At 38.5% G+C, this 23451-nt stretch overlaps 1 protein-coding gene across 5 annotated transcripts in view; it reads right to left on the reverse strand.

Moving 5' to 3' along the window:
* Window positions 1-23451, reverse strand: part of ZNF385D (zinc finger protein 385D) — an 860299-nt gene that overhangs the window by 667853 nt on the left and 168995 nt on the right. The window contains exon 2 of one of the 5 annotated variants that reach the window (XM_054691947.1): window positions 7477-7526. The exons of 3 other annotated variants lie outside the window; for them this stretch is intronic. The gene's annotated coding sequence lies outside the window, so the exon portion shown is untranslated. Of the gene's footprint in view, window positions 1-7476; window positions 7527-15532; window positions 15552-23451 lie in introns of those variants that run through there. One more of the 5 variants, XM_054691973.1, reaches the window with a different exon arrangement.

A 23451-nucleotide genomic window follows, 5' to 3' on the forward strand; every position in this document is an offset into this window, starting at 1 on the left:
ATACAAATTCATCCAAGAATACATATAATGAGAGTAATCTGAAAACCCAGTGCAAGCAAGCCAAGGTGATAGGAGGGGATAATTTAACACTGAATAAATACATACAGCACAAAGTATATTTAACATTACCTCATATCTTCAACATAGATTTCCAAGCAATAATACTACCTGGGACTCACAGAATTCATAGTTCAAAACTCTAAATTGCTTCCCTCCTTACCAAAAAGTAAAAGGAAGAGAGGAAACTCAAAAGTCAGGTTAAGTATGAGTAGGAGAATTAGGCTCGTGATTTTCCTTCCAAATATGGCATGAAATGGCATCCACTTGAAAAGAATCGTGTGTGCTATTCTTTGTAATCTTTAAGTGGGACTGTCTTGTATATATGTTGCATTATTACCTCATATTGTTCACGCAAGCAACATGAAAGAAATATGCCTATGTTTCCTCTCTGAGCCAGCCACAGACCTTCACAGGGAGGCAAGAAAGAAATGACTCTAGCACAATGGGTTTCAAAGACTTTCTTCCTCTGTGCAAAGCTGAGAAGTCTGTAATAGCTTCCAATAGGAGGAACTTTCTGATCCTTCTATTTCCTGGCAAACAAAGTAAAATCTGCAGAAGAAAAATGCAGATAAATGTTATAGTTTTCTCCTTAACAAACTGAGATGAGAGTTCCTTCATTCTTCATCTAACAAGCCTATGAACATGCTCAAGCGTGTACATGAGCACAGTGACCAAAGTACGGCAGTGTTCGGGACAGATGCACCCCCATTAGCTAGCAGAACCCCACTTTCACAATCACATGTGCCCCTGTTGCTGTGAGTGACACAGTGAGACTGAGGTTTGCATTTTTTGAGGTGAGAAGTTTAATTCACAGCCCAGAAGGGAGAGTTTTCTTAGGATGCTGGGATTCCAAATTAAAAGATTTCTTTGGATCTTTGATTCCTACAACATAATTATTTCTTAACACATTTTTAGAGGAGTGGCTTTGGCTTGTTGTGATGAGCACACAGCTATGGCCCAAATCTCTGATATCTCCTCTCACTAAAGATTATGTACAATGTCTCAGGTTCTTAAGTATGCACTATTAAATTGTAACAGAATCTGAGTTATTCATTCTCTCCACAATTATTCAGTCAGTAAAAATTTGACTAAAAATATTTTTTAAAACCTGCCACCAAATGTTTTTGTTCTTTTTCATTAGATAACAGGCTCCCTAACAACATTTCAGTATATTTCTATAATCTGTGAGACTTTTCAGTTATTAAGAAACACATCCATTTAAAACTTCGCTCTCATATTTGGCTAAAAGTTCTACTCCTTCCCTCCAATCTGGCTGTTTTCCCTTTAAGGTTAACCAATCCCACAAGCCTAGAGTGAGTTTATGGATTCCTTTGTAGTGATTTCCTCTGTGAGGGCAAAACCCAAGGGGATGATAATTGCTACACTTCCCTCCCCTAGCTCAAGCAATTACTGAAACCTGGACTTTCTAAACCCAACAGCCCTGCCAGAGCCCCTGGCAGCTTGAATCTCCCCATGCATGGACAGCCCTCTCTCTATGGAAATCTATTCATCTGTGCCACGCCAAGATGGAAAGTAGGCTGCACCCTCAGTACTCCCTTGGTGAGTCCCCCCACATCTCTTGAACAACGTCCAGCCCAAGGAGCAACAGGAGTAGACAGGTTTTGATACAAGATAAAATCACAGCTCCCTGAATTATTGCTGTATTCTTTGTGCCATTTGATAGGTCCCAAAGTACAAGAAATACAACCAATAGGAACTCACGGCATCCTGATACAATTGCTGATGAGGAGCCAGATTGTGGTGTCACAACAAACAATGAACCTGGCCAAGAAGCAACAGCACCAGTTCCTCCCTTGTTCCAGTAGACAATTCACTTAAAATGACAAGATTTTACTCTGGGTTCATGATCAATGTCTCCAAACTACCCTTGTCATACTTCATGGTGATTTCTTGGATGTAAATAGTCTTGCCAAAACCTTGCTCTTTCACTCTGCAAACCAAGAGTTATCCTACCTTCCATCCCTTATCTGCCACACACTCACTTTTACACCCCTATGTGAGCCATGCAAATAAGGGGATCCCCTCCACAATGTCAGACATCAGACCTTCTGACCACCACCTCCTATCTTTCCTACTCATACGTTCTGCGGCCAGGACTGAAATGCTTTTTAATCCTCTCGTACATTATTTAATGTTATTCTCTCTTCTGATATCATTTTCTTTTATCCAATAAAACTTCTGTGGACAATCACACTAATCACAAACACCCATGAACCCTCAAACCCCTTACCTCCTTCTTGCTTTATCTTTTTTCTTCATAGGCAAAACCATACCCTGTTTCAATCTAATGTTCTGCCTGCTTCTCACAAGCACCTTGCCTTTTGAATGTGGATGGAGCTTTGTTTTTAATGGGATTTTATATTCCCTGGGTTTAAAAGATAAATTGTCTCCTTCCATATTCTTGCTTCTAGCTATACAATCTTAGGCAGTGTATTTAAATACTCTATGCCTCAATTGCTTCATCTCTAAGATGGGGAAAGTATCAATACATAATTCAACATATGTGTAGTGAAGATTAAGTTCAGACATATAAAGAAGTGCCCATCACATAATAAATCTTGTTAAATGTTGGCTGCTATTGGCACTGATATTTAAAATATTTTTCTATCCCTTAAAAACACAAAATTCATGCAAGAAATTACATTGAATTTTATACCAGAAAATTTCTTATGAGATTTTAATCATTTCTGAAATATGACATAAATATTGACATGAAGGAAATGAATAATTTGTTTAGTATCAAAACCTCAAATGGTGATGCAGCTACCACAGTATTGACAATATAACAATATCTATCATGTATGTTTCCTTCAAAATAAAGTTTCTTTTATTGACCTTATTATAAATTTTATTTAAAAATGTAGAGGGGAACAAAAAGCATAAATTAAAATTTATAATCAGTGACTCTGTACTAGAAACAATCACCATTATCACCTTGGAATATAATAGTCTTTTATATCTATGCCACTTGATATGCTATTGTTACTACTTTATTTAAATAAGCAAAATTAAAGATTCAGTTTCTTGATTAAATTAACAACATTCCAAATGCTCAATGCCACATGTGACTAGTGTCTACAATTCTGAACAAAACAGATAAAAAAGACTGTCTTCACAGAAAGTTCTGCGGGTTTTTTACCAAAAAAAAAAAAAAAAAGTTGTAACTCTCAACTTATCATTAAATCTTACACCAGTAAGAATGGCACATATCAAAAAAAAAAAAAACAAGCAACAACAAATGTTGGCAAGAATGTGGTGAAAAGGGAACTCTCCTACAGTGCTGGTGGGATTGTAAACCGGTCCAACCACTATGGAAAGCTGTCTGGAGGTTCCTCAGTCCACTAAAAATGGAGCTACCATATGACCCGGCAATACCACTCCTAGGGATCTGCCCAAAGGACACAAAAACATTAATTCAAAAGAAAACCTGTATCCCTATGTTTCTTGCAGCACTACTTACAATAGGTAAAACCTAGAAACAACCCAAATGCCCCAAAATAGATAACTGGATCAAGAAGATGTGGTTCATAGACACAATGGAATATTATTCAGTAATCAAAAAAGATAAACTTATGCCATTCACAGCATGTGGATGGAGCTAGAAGGAATTATGCTCAGTGAAATAAGCCAGAAGGAAAAAGAAAAATATCAGATGGTTTCACTTATAGCAGGAATATAGGGGAACCACGTAAGACATCAGTGTAAAAAAATAATCATAGTACAAAACACAACAAAGCAAAATGGACAATTATAAATCAGAGACATCCTGCAGGGGAGGAGGAGGGAGAGGGATCTGAGGGAGGGAGGGAGGAGCACAGGGGACTGAGGTGATGGTGCACAGGGGCATTAGTGAAGGAAACTCTATGTGGAATACACCAGAAGGGGGGTGGGGGGAAGCAAATATTGTTTACAAATGAACAACGATGTAAAATATAAAATATATATATATATAAATTAAAAAATACAAAAAAAAAAGAAAGCATGATAACAAATCATACAGATATTCTGTTAATCAAAGCATTCAAGTTTGTACATCACAGATACTTTTTCTTTGTATTGTTAACATTTGTGAAACGATCTAGACATGAAACCGAGAGGCATACAGGCAGTATATTTGATGTATATGACATGCAAAATTTGATGTACAATGCTGTTTTGAGTGTGATCTTTGTATGTTTTTTTTTTCCTTTTATTATCACCTTTATTCCTTTAAAAAATAGTTTCACATGGAGGTTTTGGAGGTATATCAGCAGATATGGAAAACAGGCCTAAGACAAATCAGGAAAGAGGAAACAAACAGAAAAGATTTCAAACGCAAAGATGACCTTTCCTCATAGCCACAGAAACTCCAGGCTTAGTGAGTGAGAGTCTAGCAGGCCTTCTAAGCTAGTTCCCTACTGATAGTCCTTTTGGCTAGATTTCAAGGAAACACAAATGTATGACTGCAAGTACCAAAGTTACATAGGTACATTGGGGTGTGGGGGGTAAAGGAGGGAAGGAGAGATGAATACAATGACAGAAAACAGAATGTAAAGACTTATTTCTTTAAGAAATGGGGATAGAGGAATATAGTAAATATATGAGCAAAAATCAAAGATAATGTGAAAATAAATCAAAGATCCAATTCCAATGGGATATTTCAGGTTTAGTTCTTTTGAAGTTATCTTCAATTGTATATAATTGGACATATTATAAAGTAAGTCTTTGGTGATATATTTAAGAGAAAAAGAGAAGATATAAAATATCAAGAATGAGAGGTAAGAGTGGTAACAAAATCAGAATGTACCATTAAATGAGCAAAACATTTACTATTCAGACAATGCCCTCTCTTCATTATGTATAGGAAAGGAGACAGCACATTATAATGGGACCTACACTATTATGAGCATATTAATTATATGAAAAATGCAGGAATAAGCATTAGCACATAAAAAGAAAATTCCATCATTGAGATTATCAAGAAGTTCACACACATAATTACATAGTACTTTTCCAGTCTTAATACAATGAAGCTTTCAGATAGGAAGAAAAATAGACCAAAGCATATTATTATCCCCAAAATCTCTAAGCGAACTTGAAATGATTTTGAGTATCAGAAGGTTAGTAGAGGAGGAGATACAAACTTCAGAGTAGTTCTGAATTACAATAACAGTATGTTAAGAATTGTGTATAGTTGGCTGTGAATTGATTTTCTCACAGACCCTTTACTAACTTTCATTTAGATATGGGAGAGATAAATTTAATCACTTATTGCCTTGCAATTACTTTCAGATTTTAAAGAAATTTTCTTCTTAGTATGATGAGAATTTAAAGTGACTTAGGAACATCAAATTTGAAGGGTAGTAGGAATCTTGTAAGCGCATATTCAATTGCTTGAGAGCAACTATATGTTTTCCCAGTAATTTATTTATATTTCCAAATAACATTGTATCAGTTAGGATATGCTGAGTTATGTTGCAGTAACAAAATTCTAAAATGTTGGTGATTTAAGGACACCAAGACACACTTATGATATATACAATATATTCATCTCAGGTCAGTAGGATGTTTGTTCTAAGTTATCAACCTTTATGTTCAGAAGCTGACAAAGCACCACTATCTGAGACATTGTTGGTTTCTGTGGCAGAGGCAAAGGAATCTAACAAATCATACACCAGATTTTAAAGTCTCTGCCTGAAAGTGACTCATTACTTCCATTCACATTTTCTTGATCACAACAAAAATCATGTCATAAACTAATTATTTGGGAGGGGGAGTTGGGGTGGAGCATGTACAGAATAGCAATCCTTCTAAGTGACTGCAAAACGAAGAGCTATAAATAAACAATCTAATCACTACACGCACTTCATACGCTCAATTTTAAATTATTTCTTTCCCAATTAATTTTGAGTTCTTGGGAAAAAATATTGTATCTCATCCATATTTCGAAGATCTTGCCCAGACTGGGCACTTAATAAGTATTTGTCCAATGAATAACCAGGACAGTTAGCAGTGTCAAATATTTCAGTCTGTTCAAGAAGAAGAAATATTAAAAAGAGACCTTTGAATCTGACACAAAGTTCATGTGTAATCATTGAAAAGTGTCTCAGAAGTATGACAAATTGAGGTAAAGAAATAAAGAAAAGTCAAGGAGACTGCCCTTTCCAAAAGTTTGACAATGATTCCAAGGAAAGATTTAGGACAGCAACTTGAAGTAAGTTATTCTGCATCAAAAGGAGAGTACAAGTCTGCAGGGAAAGCAGATGGAAGAAGGGAGTGAAGTTTAAGGAGAGAGGATGAGTAACTGGTGAAATGTTTAGGAAGTACCAGGAGGAAGTGAGAACATAAAATAGGTAAGTGGGTATTAGAAGAGCAATCTTTTTGAGATAAGGAGATATAAATTGAGATGCTTGTAAATAAAGTGGTGAGTGGTAATAAAAGAGGAAACTGAAGATATCCCTGTCTCGACATCTTTATTTCATCTGGGAAATGGAAACCAGAAAATATTCTGAATGTATGAGCAGACATTGAGCCAAAAATTTGAAATGCAGGACAAAGTTTAGAGAGACCTTTGTAGGGAAGAAGCTACTGGGGATTACAAAAATGACTGAGCTGCATGAAAATGGGTGTCCAGTTGGCGCTGAAATGTTAAATGGCAAATCGAACACTCCTCACCACAGTTATTAGAACTGTCTGTATGATTCAGTGACTCATCATGATCCTACACACTATCTACTTATATCTCGGGTCCCAGAACCCAGGAAATGCAAGCAGATGACCCCTTTCTGGAGAGCAGCAGGAAGTGTAATGTTTAGTATCCTAGTCAAAAACAAAAATCTACAATTATGGTCGACCATTTTGACATATTTGAAAAAAAAAGAAATTTAATTGTGGACTGAATTTTTTCAGTGCACATTTTAAATCCATCATCACTGGGTAAAGTTAGAGGAAGCTCTCGTAACTCACTTTAAACATATACAAAAGTATTATACAACTTCTAAGAGGTTTTTCTTTCTTATATAATGCAATACCATGCTCTCGTATTAGCCTTTTAAAAGAAGGCAAAGTAAAGGAGACAGTTTTTGCAGTAAATCAAAAATGAAGCTAAATCATCCCGAATCACTGCAGCCTTTCTGCTGCCTTGGGTGTATTGGGGGAATATAATACTGGTCTCAACAATAGTGAGATATGAAAAGGAAATATAATGATACCAACTGCAGACCATTTTTAGTTTCCCCTTGATTATAAATGTATGACAATAACAAGGCAATCATTATATGCCATTGTAAGTCAAAATTGGCATCTTCTGTTTAAATGTACAGAACAGTTAAAATCTCAGAAAAGTGTTGTTAATGAAAGAAAGAATTGAGTCAAGCAGAATTGGAGCTGAATTTAGGGGCAAAAAGATGAACTCACAGTTTGAGGTGACAATGGGAATGCCAGTAGAAATGATAGGAGATGATACCCTACAGAGACAGTAAATCTCTTATTAGTTTTTTTAAAAAACTAGTTATGAATCATATATAAACAAAAAAATGTATAATATTGAATGTTTACACGATATTTTTACATAAGTTATAAAGTGAATTACATATAAATTGTATGTTATGTATACTAAAGGCATCATAATATTCAATAATAGGTATTTTAATATAGAGTTGAGTTCTCAAAAGCATTGTACTATTTTTCAGCTTGAATGGTTTGCAAAAGAAGAGCTGCAAACAACAAGAAAACAGGCTGACATTAATATGATTATACTCGCTTTAACAATATCTTTTTTGGGGCTATTTCCAACATTATCTTTGAAAGCATCCACAGTTGAACTCTTGCAAGTTGTTCCATTTTCTGGAAAATTTCAGGAACTCATAAAACAAGAGCTAAATAAACCTTTGCTAGTCTATTAAAAGAGCTTGACTTTTTTCTTTAAAATATGTGGCTGGCAACTTTATTCTTTTAGACCAAACTATTTTTACGACTTTTCCACAAAAGTGTGCCAAACCATCCTCAAACTAACCTCTCAATGACTTCAAACTATTTTAGTGTGTAGATATACCTCACACACCCATATCCGTGCAGCCAGAAACATGGAATGGTTACCACAAATCCATCTGCAGATGCATTAAATATCACCCAGTGCTAGGAAGAATCCTGCAGGACATATTTCTCTGTGTTTGCTATTCACACTGTGACATCAACAAAATATCAATAATTTATTAGCATCATTACCATTTATTAGACTCTTTATTGACACCTCAGTGAGAACTAACTTCAAAGATTCATTGTTGTTTATTTTGATAACAAAGCAATGAAATGAAGTCCTAAAACTCTATCAAGATAGAACAAACACCAATACCCTTAACAGTCGTGTTCACTGCAGGAGGCCAAAGAAGTACTTTATATTGGCTTAGGTGTTACTATGTATCCCTCTGTTCACCTCATGCTGTAACTATTAGAAACAAAGAAACAACATTACAACTTTAATGCTGTGACTCTCCTTTAGTGGGAATGCATGGAATAGAAATGTATAACTATGTATTCCTATGAGACCTGTGATAATCAGGGTGATCACTCAGTTGGCACATTTCTGTTTCATTCAGGTTATAAAAATTGAGAGGCTTCTGTATTATTTGATTATGCTGCCCCTCTAGAGACCACAAGCTATTATTCCCTTAAACCTTTTATTATTCTGAAACACACAATGTTGATTATTAAAATATTCCATTTGATTTATAAGGATGGAAAAAAAAAACCACATTGCAGCCTTTTGCTGCTCAAAATAAAACCGGTTGATGCTGCATCCCAAACACATTTGGGAAAGTAGTTATGTTGCCAGGTTTCAAATTATCAAAGGGATAAGGTAAAAACAAATTCATTGGATAACACAAAATTTCCAAACTCAGCTAATGGACAAGATGATTCATTGTTCTGATGTGGCAAGACAAAATGGAAAGCCCAGCGGCAGGGAAAGCTCAAAAATGCAGAGACTGGAAACTTTCAAACTTGGGCATGGAAAGCAAGCAATTTGCTGTACTCAGAAACTAATAGGCAGCATTAATTTATAGGAATATGCCTTCTGGAGTACCAAATTAGCCTAATCAATTTAGAAACTTATTAATGGTGCTGACAATTTTCTTTAAGGACCATATCAAGGTATATAAAATAACTGTTAGTCACTTTAGCATTTGCATGAAATTAGTTTATCTTCACATCAAATCTGAGTATGGTTATCAAGACTATCTTAGAGTACATTTTAGAGCAATTTTCAAATTAAAATTTCATTAGTGCTCCCTTAATACTGTCATTTATTGATTGTGCACATCTCCATTTCATTCACACATTATGATCACACCTAGGTAAATCATTCCTGTGTATGATAGACTTAACAGAAGTTATTTCCATGTATACACGGAAAGAAAAGGATACTGTTCAGAGTAACAGAGAACACCGGACTTTGAGTGAAACAGTTAGGTTTTCATTCCATGTAGCCACCTACATGTTACCTGGCCTTGTAAAATCACTTGACCTTTCTTTGTTTCTTATGTTTTTAATGTAAATACAACTAATAGTAACACTTCTGACCTAAATTGTGAAAGAAATTATAAATTGCAGATGTCACTTTTCATCCTATAAAATACTTTCGATGCAAGCTTTTACTCTATATATATTAGTAGGAAAAGATTAAGACACTTTGCCTTAAATGGACATAGAAATGTAAATTATATCACTGGTAATGGAAAACTTTTCTACCTTGATTAATACTTAGTTTTCCTCAAGTTTTCTTATGAATGCTAAAAATTCTAATTAGGAACATTTTTACTCTTGTTAAAGGCATCCTTTAAAGAAAGTAATTCTTTCATCAGGCTTTCCTGAATTCAGAGAGGTTCTTCAACTACTGAAAATTTAAATTAAGAACATACATTCTAATTTATGACCTAAAATGAGATAACATTTTTTTTAATTTTCTCAGTACCAATCTCCCCACAATGACTTGAAATGATTTGTAATAATTTTTTATTTATGAAGAGATATAGAAAGATAGATAGGCATCATAGAAATTTATGATTAATAAAGATTTAATTAATAAATTAGTGAAGAATTATACCACTAATTCATAAATTTTATAGATCCAAAGTTCTCACCAAATACCATGGAAGCTGAAAAAGGTATTTTGAAAGTAAATTTCCTAAGGTCAAAATCTTCTTTATGAGCTGCTAAAACACTTTATTCAACCTGCTAAAAATCATTAACTAATAATTTATTTGTGCCTGTTTTATTAAACAGAAGGAAATGAATGTAAATTAAAATCTTTTATGCTGTTTTAAAGGCAATTTTTATAATTCTGATAGTTCTATTTAAGTTCTGATAGCTATTTGTTTAGCTTAATTTTCTATAACTTCCCAGTCTATATATAGCTGAATTTAATTATTTACTCATTAAACAAATGTTTTTAGAACACCTGTATTGTTTAAGAGACTGACAAGCAGAGCAAGAAGTAGACACATTAATAAAGCCCAGAAAATAAGTGTTGCTGAGGATGTGGAAAAACTGAAAGTAGTTTCAAAGAGAAATGTGTATACGATGTAAACAGCTACATTACTCACAAAATGTGACTAAATTTTCACAGCTTGTAAAGAGTAAAGATTCAAACTAAGGTGTTCTAGTCTCTCAGTCATACCATTGCTGCCCTATGTTAAATGAAAATTTTGCCTCTATGATTTTCAGGTCAAATTTTACTAAACATGTCAAATATATATCCCTGATAAGGTAATCCATTAATATTTATTGTTTAAATTCTAGGTGATCTGGATAGGTTTGGTAACCTGAGACCACCTGCGAGAAGTTATCAACTAAATGCCATCTTAAAATTTAGATTTTTCAGGATGCCTTCTCAAGTTTCATATGTATTCCTAATCAATCTTCTCTCATTTCCGTTCAGGGTAGATAAGAAATCATTATAGGAGAAAAAAATCTTCAATACTATTTGATAATACATTATAAAAATTACCACAAATATCTCATTAATAAAAAATAGAACACATGCCAAGGTCACAAAAAAAAGAATCCAAGAATACGTGACCCCAAATTATGAGAAACCCCCAGGGATCCTCAAATGCACCTTTCTACACTGCTGCAGAGAGGGTTTTCTTCCCACAGGGACAAATCGGTTTAATGGGCAGTCAAGGTGTGCTAAGATTAGTACCATTTACTAAAAGATGGTTTACATAACTACATGAAAGGAAAGAAAGAACTCTCTTCCACTGCAACTCTCTTGCTTAAAAGACCCATTTAGGAATGCCGCATGCTTGCTTGTTTTGGCAGATATAATTCCATCAATAGATCAGAGAGAACTATCCCCGGTAAGTTAAAAAATTAAACATATGGTTGAAGGATACTACAATCAAAATAATAAAGATATTAAGTGTTCTAGAGGTGTCGATCCCAATACTAGAAGACAATGTGTCTTCTAGTATTCTCTATGGACTCATCACTAGCTTAGAAACAAGATATTCTTTGAAGCCCTCGTCAATCTGTGCAAAGTATCCAAAGTGGAACAGAATTAGCTGGGTATGATTAAAGTGGGATAAAGACTTTGTGAAGGAATTTGGCACATCTCTGCCTCTTGATGGCCTTCACTTTCTCTCTCGTTGCTATTATTTTCAAAAGCTTGGTTATTCCAGAAAAAGGAGTTATTGTCAATAGCAGAAAGACCTGGGAGATATAAATAAATACACTTTTAGAGTACTGAGATTTTTTTTTTAAATGATCTCCAATGTGTTTGTTATCCACTTGTTCAAAAGATTAATTATACCAGCAAATTTTAGGCATGTACTCTATATGAGCTGATCTGAGTTTCCTAAGAGGCAATTTAATGATTGCTTGATTTTTAAACTGCAAGCTGTATTTTACTCAAACTAGCACTTTAGAGCCCTTGTCAATAAACTAAGAAGTGGTATCCACCTTGAACTCTAAGCTCTCAAAAGACTCAAAAGTACAAATCATTCCCAATATTAAATACTTTGATCTGTGTTATCAATGTAAAACAAATGCTTACAGATTTTAAATGACTTTTTGGAGATCCAGTTGTTCAAATCACCACATAATATCCAATAAATATTAGTACTATTGTACAAATATGGAAATTAGAAGATTGGTAAAAGGCAATAGAACATATCTTCATGTGATTATAAGGTTAATCCATTCACAAGACTCCCTTTGTCATAAAATACCTTGCAATCTGAAATTCACATTTGCAATTCCATATTTTACTAAGGTCAAATATAATAGCCACTATAACAACCTCATTATCTACTTCCCCCAAATAAGCAAAATCTTATCAAGTTATTATTGTTACTTTTATATTTCTGTTAAACTATATTCAGACAGGCATAGTTTTTAGTAGGGAAAATGATTTTTTTAAGGCCATCAAATGCTTGCAGATACAAATCAAGAGAAAAGATGAAAATTCATATTTTAAGCAATACTAAGATACTACTAGAAAAGCAATTTAATTCTAAACAAAAGGTATTGGCAATTACCATTAGTCTAAAGGACAGAGAAAAGCAGTTTTAATTTTAAAAACAACCCTATCATGCAAATATAATAAAGGAGTAAAAATCTTTAACTTTTCAAAGATCTCAATTTCCCAGAGTTAGCTCCACTCCTGGGATATTAATATCATTAGTATCCCAGGCGATTTATACACTTTTATTTGATAATTCCATTCATGTCCAGGCAAATCAGATCTGGGACTTAAAGTTTATTACTGTTCCTAAATCAAGCATAATTAGAGCTTGTGAAGAATTATTACAAATGTATCCTATTTGTTGTTCTTGCTCTAAGTTTCAAATATTCAAAATCTTTAGACAGGCACTAGCATTTATCTGAAGAACTCATGTGTAATGGACTTATAAAGTTGGAAATTACAAGAAAATAATGGAAGATGACTTCTTACCTAGCTGCATACAATTTGGAATAAGAAATACAGCATCTTAATTAAATTTCAAATAAATTGAGCTCTAAATTAGATGTGAAGATGTGAATTTTTTAACCAGAGTTGTTATTGTAAATAAAACACTATGTTTGTATTGAATTGCAAATATTTTTCATTATTGAACTTTTGATGCACCTAGTAAATAGCAGATCACAGCAGGAAGTATAATTGTTTTGAAAACACTACTGAAAATAAAAAGGAAAATTTAAGACAAGCTGCTAGTATCTCTTAATAGAAATGGAACATCTTGGTAGAATCTGAGTATTAATTATAATTTGGCTGAAACATGAGAATGTCCAATGTAAACCTAAGGATAACTACAGATTCGTAACACAAATATGATTTTAGTACCAGGTACACATGATGTTATAAATCATATGCTGTTAAGAGAAGTGTTAAAATATAGTACTACTGCTTTACAATAAAGGGGCTGAGGGACATATTTCACCCAGGGGAACACCAAGACCACAATATCTACCCTTCTTTAGTGCTGCCAACCTGAATCACATAAATGCCACACAATGTTCATTTGATTTCAAGATTCAAACTCTACATTTCTGTTATATTAAAACATCTGGAGTGATTATGAATAAATTGATCCATGATATTACCATCACTGTACTAATTTTTCATGGATTTAGAACTTAGAAATGTCATCCTTCCATTTTCCTGGAGGCTCAAAGAGGTCCTGTACTGGTTAATGGAACCAATTTTGGGGTCCAGCAATCTTGGTTTCCAAAACACTAACTCTGGAACTTTTCCAAGTGTAACATCCGTAAGTCTCCTTTTTCCTATCCACAAAATGGAAATAGTAAGGGTGCTGCTTTCTTGGGCTGTTGTGCACTTACGGGGGCCTAATACAAGATTTGGTATACAGTGAGTAGAAAGGAAAGCAGATGTCAGTATTACTATTACTACTATTTATTGCCCAAAGCCACTTCGTCCTGGAGCAAAAATAGTCCAGGACTTCCAAATTCCGGCATAGGTCTCTTTCTCCTAAATCACTGCTTCCAACCCTCACTTACTTAAATTTAAGATAATACATTATTAATTCCAGGTACGTGTCCATTCCCCCAGTCTATATTTTAACTCTATGAATAAAATGCTCATGTTAATTTCTGAGGAACATCTGGGAGGAAATGTGAAGAAATTGCAGCAAAGCCAGACAAGCCATGCTGCATCAATCTACATAATTTGAAATGACCCATATTTGCCTTTCATGCTCAGAGGCCAGAATGTAATGACTGAATTACACAGTACAGGACAAGAGTAGCATGAAAACCCAAAGGGATAGATACCTTTCCAGTGGATGTTGGGGAGCATGGTGAACGAGAATTGAGCGGGCATGTGAAAGGCCTGTTTCACAGACCAGCTAGCAAATAGCCTGGAAAGAATAAGAAATGTCCTCATCGCATTCCCAAAAAAGCACCAGAGGAATGTCACAGCTCGAGGGTCCTTAGTTACACCTACATAATACAGGGTAATCTTGGAAGTCAGTGTAAGGTTCAGAACTTGAACAGGATGTTTAAAAGCCCAGAAACAGCACATCCCTCATTTGAAACTGCAAACCAGCTCAGGCTAAATGCATCCTCCAGAAACATGTGCTATGGAGAGGCTTGGATTGTACAGGTGACATTAAAAAATGGGCATTTCAAAAAAAAATGGGCATTTCAGAAGTAGTGACACCATATTGGAGGTGACAGCTTTCCTCTGACCCCAATTCACACCCACAATAAAACTTCTCTCAATATGCAAAAAATCACAAGGTGCACCAACTTTGTGCTCTCTCTCCTCACTTGGCCTCAGGGGTACGGCGCAGGGATGAATAGACACACTAGGTGACCAAGAAGACCGGCATGTCAGGCGCGGTGGCACGGGTCGGGCTTTACCCTTAACTTCCCACCCGAAATGTGAAAGTGACCCCCCTGAAGGAGGATTCCTCTCCCTCAATAGTTTTCCACGCTGCCCTCAAGTCAGACGCATTCCAAAGAGAAATCTTGCAAAGGAAGAAAATCACAGAGAAGACAGTCGTGTAGCTGGCCCGCTGTGCTTTCTTATCCCAACAACTTCCCCAGGTTTCCCGAGGAAGGCGCACGCCCTGCATGCACCCAATAGGCGACAGCCAGCGGGGTGTCTCCGGATGCCCAGCCCTCCCGTAAGGTCCGAGCCGGGCTGACCCTGCCGCCCCAAGCCGCTGCTTCTCCTGCCCCTTTGGCTGCGCAGGGTGTCTGGAGACCCTCAAGTTCTGAGCTCTCCTCTCTGCTTCCCGCAAGCTCACATCGCTTATTGGCACCAAGCAGGAGAGGTAGGGCTGCGGATACATGGTGTGGGGCACTAGGCGGGGGAGGTCCCGGGCAGGACCCTGCAAACACCCATTCTGTGCGCCCCTGTCCCCCAAGCTTCACATCCCAGGGCTATTCCCGATCCCCAGCCAACTAACTCTGCAGCTGGAGCCGAGACACCTCTTTGCGCTCAACTTACCCTGGCCGGGCTGAGCTTTCGGCGTCCCCAGGAGCTTTTCTCTTCTTCCTCCCACTGAGCCCTTCATCCTCCTGCTGGCCGCCGCCCGGCGCCCAGGCCCTGGCATCTGGGAGGAGCAGCCGCCAGGGCTGGCTGTCCCCGGGGACGCACTGCTGCCGGCCGCAGCTTTGGCGGCGGTGGCTGCGGTGAGACGCGAGCGGTGACCGCGCAGCACGGACCCCGGAGCGCTGTGCCCGCGGTCCCTCGGGCGCAGGCTGGAGGCGGCAGTCGGCGCGCCTCTGTCTCGGAGGCGCTGCGCCCCCAATGCTCCTCACGGATGCGAGCCAGCGCCAGCCTCAGGTGCACCCGGCTGGGGAGAGGTGCAAGGCTGCGCGGAGGGAGGGGCCGGCCCGCGGCCGGGTGAGCGGGAGAGAGCGGAGACGCTAGCGCCCAGCAGGCAAGGAACTAGCTTTAATGGAGTGACTGGATCGTGAGTGTTAACGGAAAACGCAAGGTACAAAAATGTGCCCAGAAACTCAAAATGGGAAATGAGCTTTGGGGACTCCGGAGGCAAAGGGGTTTTCCTTTTATGCTGTGGTCCTTTAACCCCCCTGGTTTGGGTCCTTACACCTGACAACTGCTCTCCATCCTTACCTTTGAGCTCCCTCCACCCTCAGCTCCCCTCCAACACACACACACACACACACACACACACACACACACACACACGTGCGCACGCCTCATTTTTTGGTAGCAGTTAACAGTCAACAGTGAGCAGGTACAAAGTGATAGGTGAAGACATATGCAGGGAAGTACACCTCCACAAGCCCCAAGGGCTCGCTCCTATTCGACTTAGATTTTTCTTCTTTTCTTCTCTCTCTCTCTCTCTTTCTCTCACTCACTCACACACACACACACACACACACACGCACGCACGCACACACTGCAGTACCCAGGGGTGAAATGACACCTTCTGTGGCTCTATACTGGGGTGCACAGGGGTGTTGTGCACCAGAATAACCATGGGGTCTTGATAATGGACTCAGATTCTGATCCAGTAGGTTAAGAGTGGGACCAGAGATTCTGCATTTCTAGCGGTGCTGTTGATCCAAGGACCACATTTGAGTTGCAAAATACAAACAGGATAACCTTGCTTTCTACTATCAGCTGACCCACTATTTTAAGGTAGTACGACATAACCAGTCACTAAGGAACTGATTTTTCGTGGAATTTCAGGATGTTTTTGGAGGACAGATGACTTATAAACAAAGTGCAGGGGGATAAATGCCCTCCAGATACAAGATAATTATAATAGTTGCTATTGATTAAAAGCTATAGGAATAGTAGTGTTGATTAAAGTATAGAAATTGGTGATTCACCACTATCTACACGTTCTCAAGAGATCCTAAAAAGTACCCAACAGTAACCGATCCACACACATTTAAAAGAAAATACAGGGCCTCCCCAGTGGCGCAGCGGTTGAGCGCTGGGTTGCGAAGCTGCCCGCGGCCTCTGCGGCGCCGGTTCGATCCCCGGCTGCTTCCCGGCCACCGGAGGAGGGTCCCGCATGGCGCGCAGACCTCTCCTGCCGCCCACTGCTCCCCTCAGCAGTGTACTTCGGTCCTTCTGCCTGCTCTGCTCCCCGCTCTGGCACTGGTGAATTCTCTCACCCTCCCGCGCTTCTGACTGCACCCAGTGCATGTATAAACAAAACAAACAAACAAACAAATAAAGAAAGAAAGAAAACATGCCTCTATTAAAAAAAAATAAATAAAAATAAAAGAAAATACAAAGTAATATTGTCTAAGAAGCACTCTATTCCTCTGAGCCAGTTGTTGAGTTTTGCAGCTATGTAGCATCATTCAGGTGTATAATATCAAGTGGCAAATTGCTTATCAAGCTAACAGATAAAGCAAATCAAGAAGAGCAAATGCCAAAAACAAAGAAACAAAAAGAAAAAATATAACCAATGTACTGAAAGAATGTTGTGTTTTGACGTAGCGTGACTATGGTAACTGGCTTGATCTTTGTGTCTCTCTCCCTGCATGCTTTCATCTGGATTTAAACACTCATCTCTCCATTTCAATTCAGTATTAGTAAGACTTTACCATGGTAAAGGCCTTTTTTTAGGAGTGAACAGAACCTGTCGCCATTACTGCTTTCAAAGAGCAATTTGACAATATTCCAATCATTACCATAGTAGGCAGCCTATGGTGCAGTAAAATTACAGCATGCCCATTACCACAGAGAATTCAAAAAATAGTGAGGTCTGAAGACACTTCACGGAAGGGAGGTCATCCTAAATAAACCTTTAAGGCAAGGGAGGAACACTGAAGCTGAAAGAATGCGAGTAGAAAAAAATGCAGACTCGTGATCCTTTTGCCAAAACATACAGTACATGGAAAAGAGTACAAACAATGGCTACAGGATTGGCAGAGATTCTGATTGCTGCCTGAACAGTGTTTGCTCCACATCACAAGTATTGAGAAGGTGTTCACCATGATCAAAAACATTGATCTAATTTAACAGGCTAATGGGGTGACCTACAGCCAGAAAGTAATGAAGATATAGAAAGTACTGAAGGGCAGCAGAAGCTGTAAATATGAGATACCAGAGTTAGCAGCAATGATAATTGTTGCAAGAAATGAAATATAAAGATACTCAAACGGATACATTGCTGAGACATATGATTGGCAATCTGTAGCATTGATGTGGAGAAGAGAGGGATTTATTCACAGTAGTTCTAACATTTTGTGATTGGAGGACTAGAACGGGGGTACCATTAAGATTAGAAAAGTCAAGAAGGAAACTTACAGTTGGTTGGATTTATTCTCATGTTCGTTAGGGAAAGGCTATCCTCTTTGGGCATTTTTAGCCGGCAGTTTGGGGAGATGTTCAGATGCGGGTGTTTACACGGTGAGAATTAAGACCTTGCTCTGCAGAAATGGATTCTGGTTTAGAGCTGTTTGCCCTTGTGTTTGACAGTCCTGGGCATATATGGGGAATCAAACTGTTGAGAGTGTGAGGTTCCTGAGGTAGAGTAAAGAATAAAGCATAAATTGCTTAGAACAGAAACTTGGAGCTATTTCCTCAGAATCCCTGTTCCTCAGAATCATCATCTGTAAAACCTGAATAGAACCCTTTGAGTGAAGCAGGAATGACAATGAAGTGAGATAATGTACTGTCTACTCATTCATATTTTTTAACTAATCTATAGGGTCTGAGAAGATGGGACCAAGTATATTGGGTCCACTGTTACCAAACTGTTTGGCATGCAGTGGGCTCTGAAAATGTCCATTGGGGTCTCCCTGGTGGTGCAGGCAGTTGAGCACAGCACCTCTGCAGTGCTGGTTCAATCCCCGCCGGCCTCAGAGCAACCCACATGGTGAGCAGACCTCTCCTGTCTAGCCCGCTGCTCCCCTCAGCAGTGTATTTTGCAGTCTGCCTGTTCTGTTCCCTGCTCTGTCTCTGGTGAATCCTCTCACCCTCCTGCGTATCTGGCCTGTACCCCGGTTCTTGTATAAATAAAATAAATCTAAAAAAATAAAAATGTCCATTGATGAATTAATTACATAGAAAGAAGAAAAGACATGAAAGCATAACCAAAATGATGGGAACACAAAACTAAGTGGGCTCTATTACTTCAATGTCATTGAAAATCAAGTCGGGAAAAAGATTAATTTTAGAGACTGATGCTGGCAACAGACCTATGGAGAGATTATAAAGGGGAAACACTAGCTCAAATTGAGAAAGCTTTACCTTCATTTTTGAGGAGGCTGTAAAGAGTTGTTTATATTTGAGGAAATATTGCACTGGAAAGCCATCGCTATTATGAGTGGAAGAATGCTAGATTATTCTTTAAGAAATTTGATAATGAACTGAAAATGAAAAAGAGAGACTGGGGGTAGAGGGTTGCTACAAATTGAGGAAAGTTGATCCTTTTTAGTAAACAGTAAGTTCAAATATACTTGTTGATAGGGTTATGGGGCCAAAGGTATAGGACAGAACTTCCAGGTACGAGAAGAGGAAGACTGACTGAACAATATCTGAAAAGAGAAATAGAACTAGTGGACCAAGATTATAAGTAATCAATCTTGGCAGAACAAAGGGTCATCTGTTCCTTAGATGTAAGTGCAAAGAAGTATAAGCAAGATGTCCTAGGATTCTAAAGTAGAATTGCAGGAAGTGGAAAACGCTCACAGTATTTTGTCCTGTGTTTCCAGGAAACAAAGATGTGCCTTCTACTGCCTCTAGGGATCATCAAGAAATAGCGTTTTGAGAAAGAAGATCTAGGGAATATTTTTTAAAAGATGTATTTGATGTATTTTACGTATTTATGCATACAAGAACTGGGGTGCAGGACCGAGATGCGGGGGTATGAGGATTCACAGAGACAGAGTGGGGGAGCAGAACAGGCAGATCCACTGAAATACACTGCTGAGGGGAGCAGTGGGCAAGACAGAAGTGGTCTGCTGCACCAGGGTGGGTCAACTCCTTGGCTGAGGATGGGACTTAGGCCACAGGGGCGATAGCACTGAGACTTAACCCCTACACCACCAGGGAGGCCCAAGTAAATCTAGAGAATATATGGAATAAGTTTTAACAAGGAGATTATAGTGAATCTGCAGAGCTGGAAATATCACCAAGTGATGGCACCTTGGGGAAAACCTGCCTCAGGGGTAAAATTTATTCATTTACTATAATGAAGTCAATATGCATTTTTATTTATTAACCTTCAGAAATATTCAAAGATACCAGTACAGAAGCAAGTATAGCATGGTTGACCCATGTTTAATATTCAACAAAGAGGAAATTATGTAAGGTCAAACAAGTATGAAATTTCATGCAGTGGAACTTGAAAGAATGGACTTGCAAATCTTTCAGACCTGGGCTGATTCACCAGGCTGCCAGTTCAGTTTGGGAGAACTTACACAATTCCCTTAATCTCTCTGAGCCTTAGATTCCTCATCTATAAAACTGAAATAAACTGATGTACCCTTAAGTTTTAGGCTTTCATAATAAAATAAGTAAATATTGGTAGAACAGTGGTCCTCAAACTGGAGTATTCATCAGGATCACCTGGGAAATTTGTCAAAACACAGATTGCTAGGCTCCTGTCCCTAGTGTTACCAACTTGGTAAATCTTAGATGGGTCTCAGAAACAAGTGCTTCTAACAAATTTCCAGTGATGCCACCCCCACTAGTCTGGACAATCATACTTTGTAAAACTCCTGTTGTAAAGATTTTCCATAATGCCTAGTACATAGTAGGTGCTAAATACATGTGTGCTCATGTTTAGGGCTGGTGAATTCATGGTATGGTCACTGAAGATAGAGTGTCAGCTGAAAAGATTAGACATGAAACACATAGGTGAATTAATAGACAGGGATTATAGGAAGAAACTGAGAATTTAAAGGTCATAAAAATGAAGATCATATATAGAATGAAGGTTGTTCTGAGAAAGCTCAAGATAAGGAGATTTTGGTCAGGGCGAGAACATAAGAGTTCAGAATCTTGGATATCAGCTTATATTTAGCCCTTCGGTTTCTAAAAGGGTGGTTTATAATTAAATGGCAAGACTATAACAGTAAAGTCAGACCATGGAGAGAAGAAAACTGGGTCGAGGTAGACAGTGGCCCTGACAACAGAGCAGAGAATACCACAGCTGTGAGTGGACACAGAGCCGGGCTCTTGGCCTTGGAAGCCACTGAGAAGCAGGAGTCAAGGGATGGTATGTACTTGTCATTGTCTGGGGTTTTGCAAATTTATACTGCATATAAATTTTGTATAAATTTATAAAAGATTTATAAATTCCAGTCTCATGCTAGAAAATTTCTCTCTATTCTCAAACTTGAAGGAAAATCTTCCCCTCTGGAGTACTGAGTAACTTGAAATACATGTGGCTTCTTTAAGTGGGACCCTTCAGTATAAATCAAGGCACAGTATTACAACATAATAAACAAAAAGCACATCTGGGAGGAGTTGAAAGCTATGCCTTCTGGGGTTTGATGTTCCCCACTGCAGGCCCCTCTACATTGAGAGACTTCGTTCAGTTCTGTGATGGTACGCTAGACGAAACGTCTTTATTCCTAGAAGACCACTCTTTGAAGATGAGAAAGCAGACTCAAAAAGACTGGCAACTTTGGGCCTCCCTGGTGGCACAAGGGGTTAAGACACAGCATTATGAAGCTATCCATGACCACTCCAGCATGAGTTTGATCCCTGGCCAGGGAGCTCACCCACATGGCACAGCAGACCTCTCCTGTCTCGCCTGCTGCTCCCCTCAGCAGTGTATTTCAGTCAGTCTGCCTGTTCTGTTCCCCACTCTGTCTCTGGTGAATCCTCTCACCCAGCCCCACACCTCTGGCCTACACCCCAGTTCTTATATTCATAAATAAATAAATCTTTAAAAAAAGAAAGATTGTCAACTTCCCTGAGATGATACCTGATAAGTGTTCATCTCTCTGATTATAAAGCATACCCACTTTCTACTTTTAGTCTCTAAAAATAAAGCTAATAAATGTGGGTTCAGGGCCTCCCCGGTGGCGCAGTGGTTGAGCGCTGGGTTGCAAAGCTGCCCGCGGCCTCTGCGGCGCCGGTTCGATCCCCGGCTGCTCCCGGGCCACCAGCGGAGGGTCCCACATGGCGCGCAGACCTCTCCTGCGGCCCGCTGCTCCCCTCAGCAGTGTACTTCGGTCCTTCTGCCTGCTCCGCTCCCTGCTCTGGCTCTGGTGAATTCTCTCACCCTCCCGCGCTTCTGACTGTACCCAGTGCATGTATAAACAAAAAAACAAACAAACAAATAAATAAATAAATAAAACATGCCTCTATTTAAAAATAAATAAATAAATAAATAAATAAATAAATAAATAAATAAATAAATAAATAAATAAATGTGGGTTCATCCAAACTCCTTTTGTCTTAGGTTGGTTTCTCCAGGAAGTAGACTGGAGACATGGAAATTGCGTGCAGCAAGTTTATTGGGGTGAGTCCTTGTAGCAAGACCTGTGGGAGAGGAAAGCAAGCAGCTGGGTAGCACTTGGTACAACCAGCCTGGATGGGCATAATGCCTCAAACTACACAAAGCCACCTCATGGAGTGGAGTGGCTGCAATAAACGCAGGACACCTTGCAAATGCAAAATAATCACACAAAGGCAACATGCTATATATATATTTATAACATATATTATATAATATATATATAATTATGGTAATGCATAAAACCCACCTCACTTCAATCCCTGTGTGCCTCCTTCAGCGACATCTCCCATTGACTCTTTTTTAGCTGACAGTGGTATCCCCATTCCATCAGGCTTCAACTCTAAAAGTCAATTTTAATCACCTTCTATCTTCCACCATTAACCTCCAGCCAAGCTGATTTTCCCTTCTTAACAGGTCTCAGATTCCTTCCTACTCCCCCCTCATAATTACAATGTCAGTATCCTGATTCAGGGTTTTATGTGGATTAATTGCCTGGATTAATTTATAAGCCATGAATTCCCTGCCTGAAATCTTGAACTTCCACTAACCGAGGCAGATCAAGGTCAGACAATAACTGCCCAAATCAAGGTTTTCATCACATCACTCTCAGCTCTCATCACCTGCCTAACCTCAACCTGTAAAATATATTTCAAACCACAAGTCAGCATCCAAATCCCCCTTTTCACTGCCTGCCATTCCTGCCCTTTCACCTCTGACTCCCAAGAGCCAAATGGGCCCCTTACTATGAGTCAAGTGTATTTTTGAAAGCTATACCTGCTGCCTGAGAAGTTGAGTCCTCTTTCCCCACCTAGTGAAATGCAACCCATCACAACTAGACATAAAACTTCAGACAGGCAGAATGCAGGTAAGAAGGAAGGCTAGAAAGAATGAGAAGGAAAGAGAGAAAGAAAATAGAAAAGAAAAGCTACAATGGAGGGAAACAAAGGCAAAAAGTCAA

Source organism: Talpa occidentalis, unplaced genomic scaffold (genome assembly GCF_014898055.3).
Source record: "Talpa occidentalis isolate TD23 unplaced genomic scaffold, MPIMG_talOcc4v2.1 talOcc4.10, whole genome shotgun sequence".
NCBI lineage: Eukaryota > Metazoa > Chordata > Mammalia > Eulipotyphla > Talpidae > Talpa > Talpa occidentalis.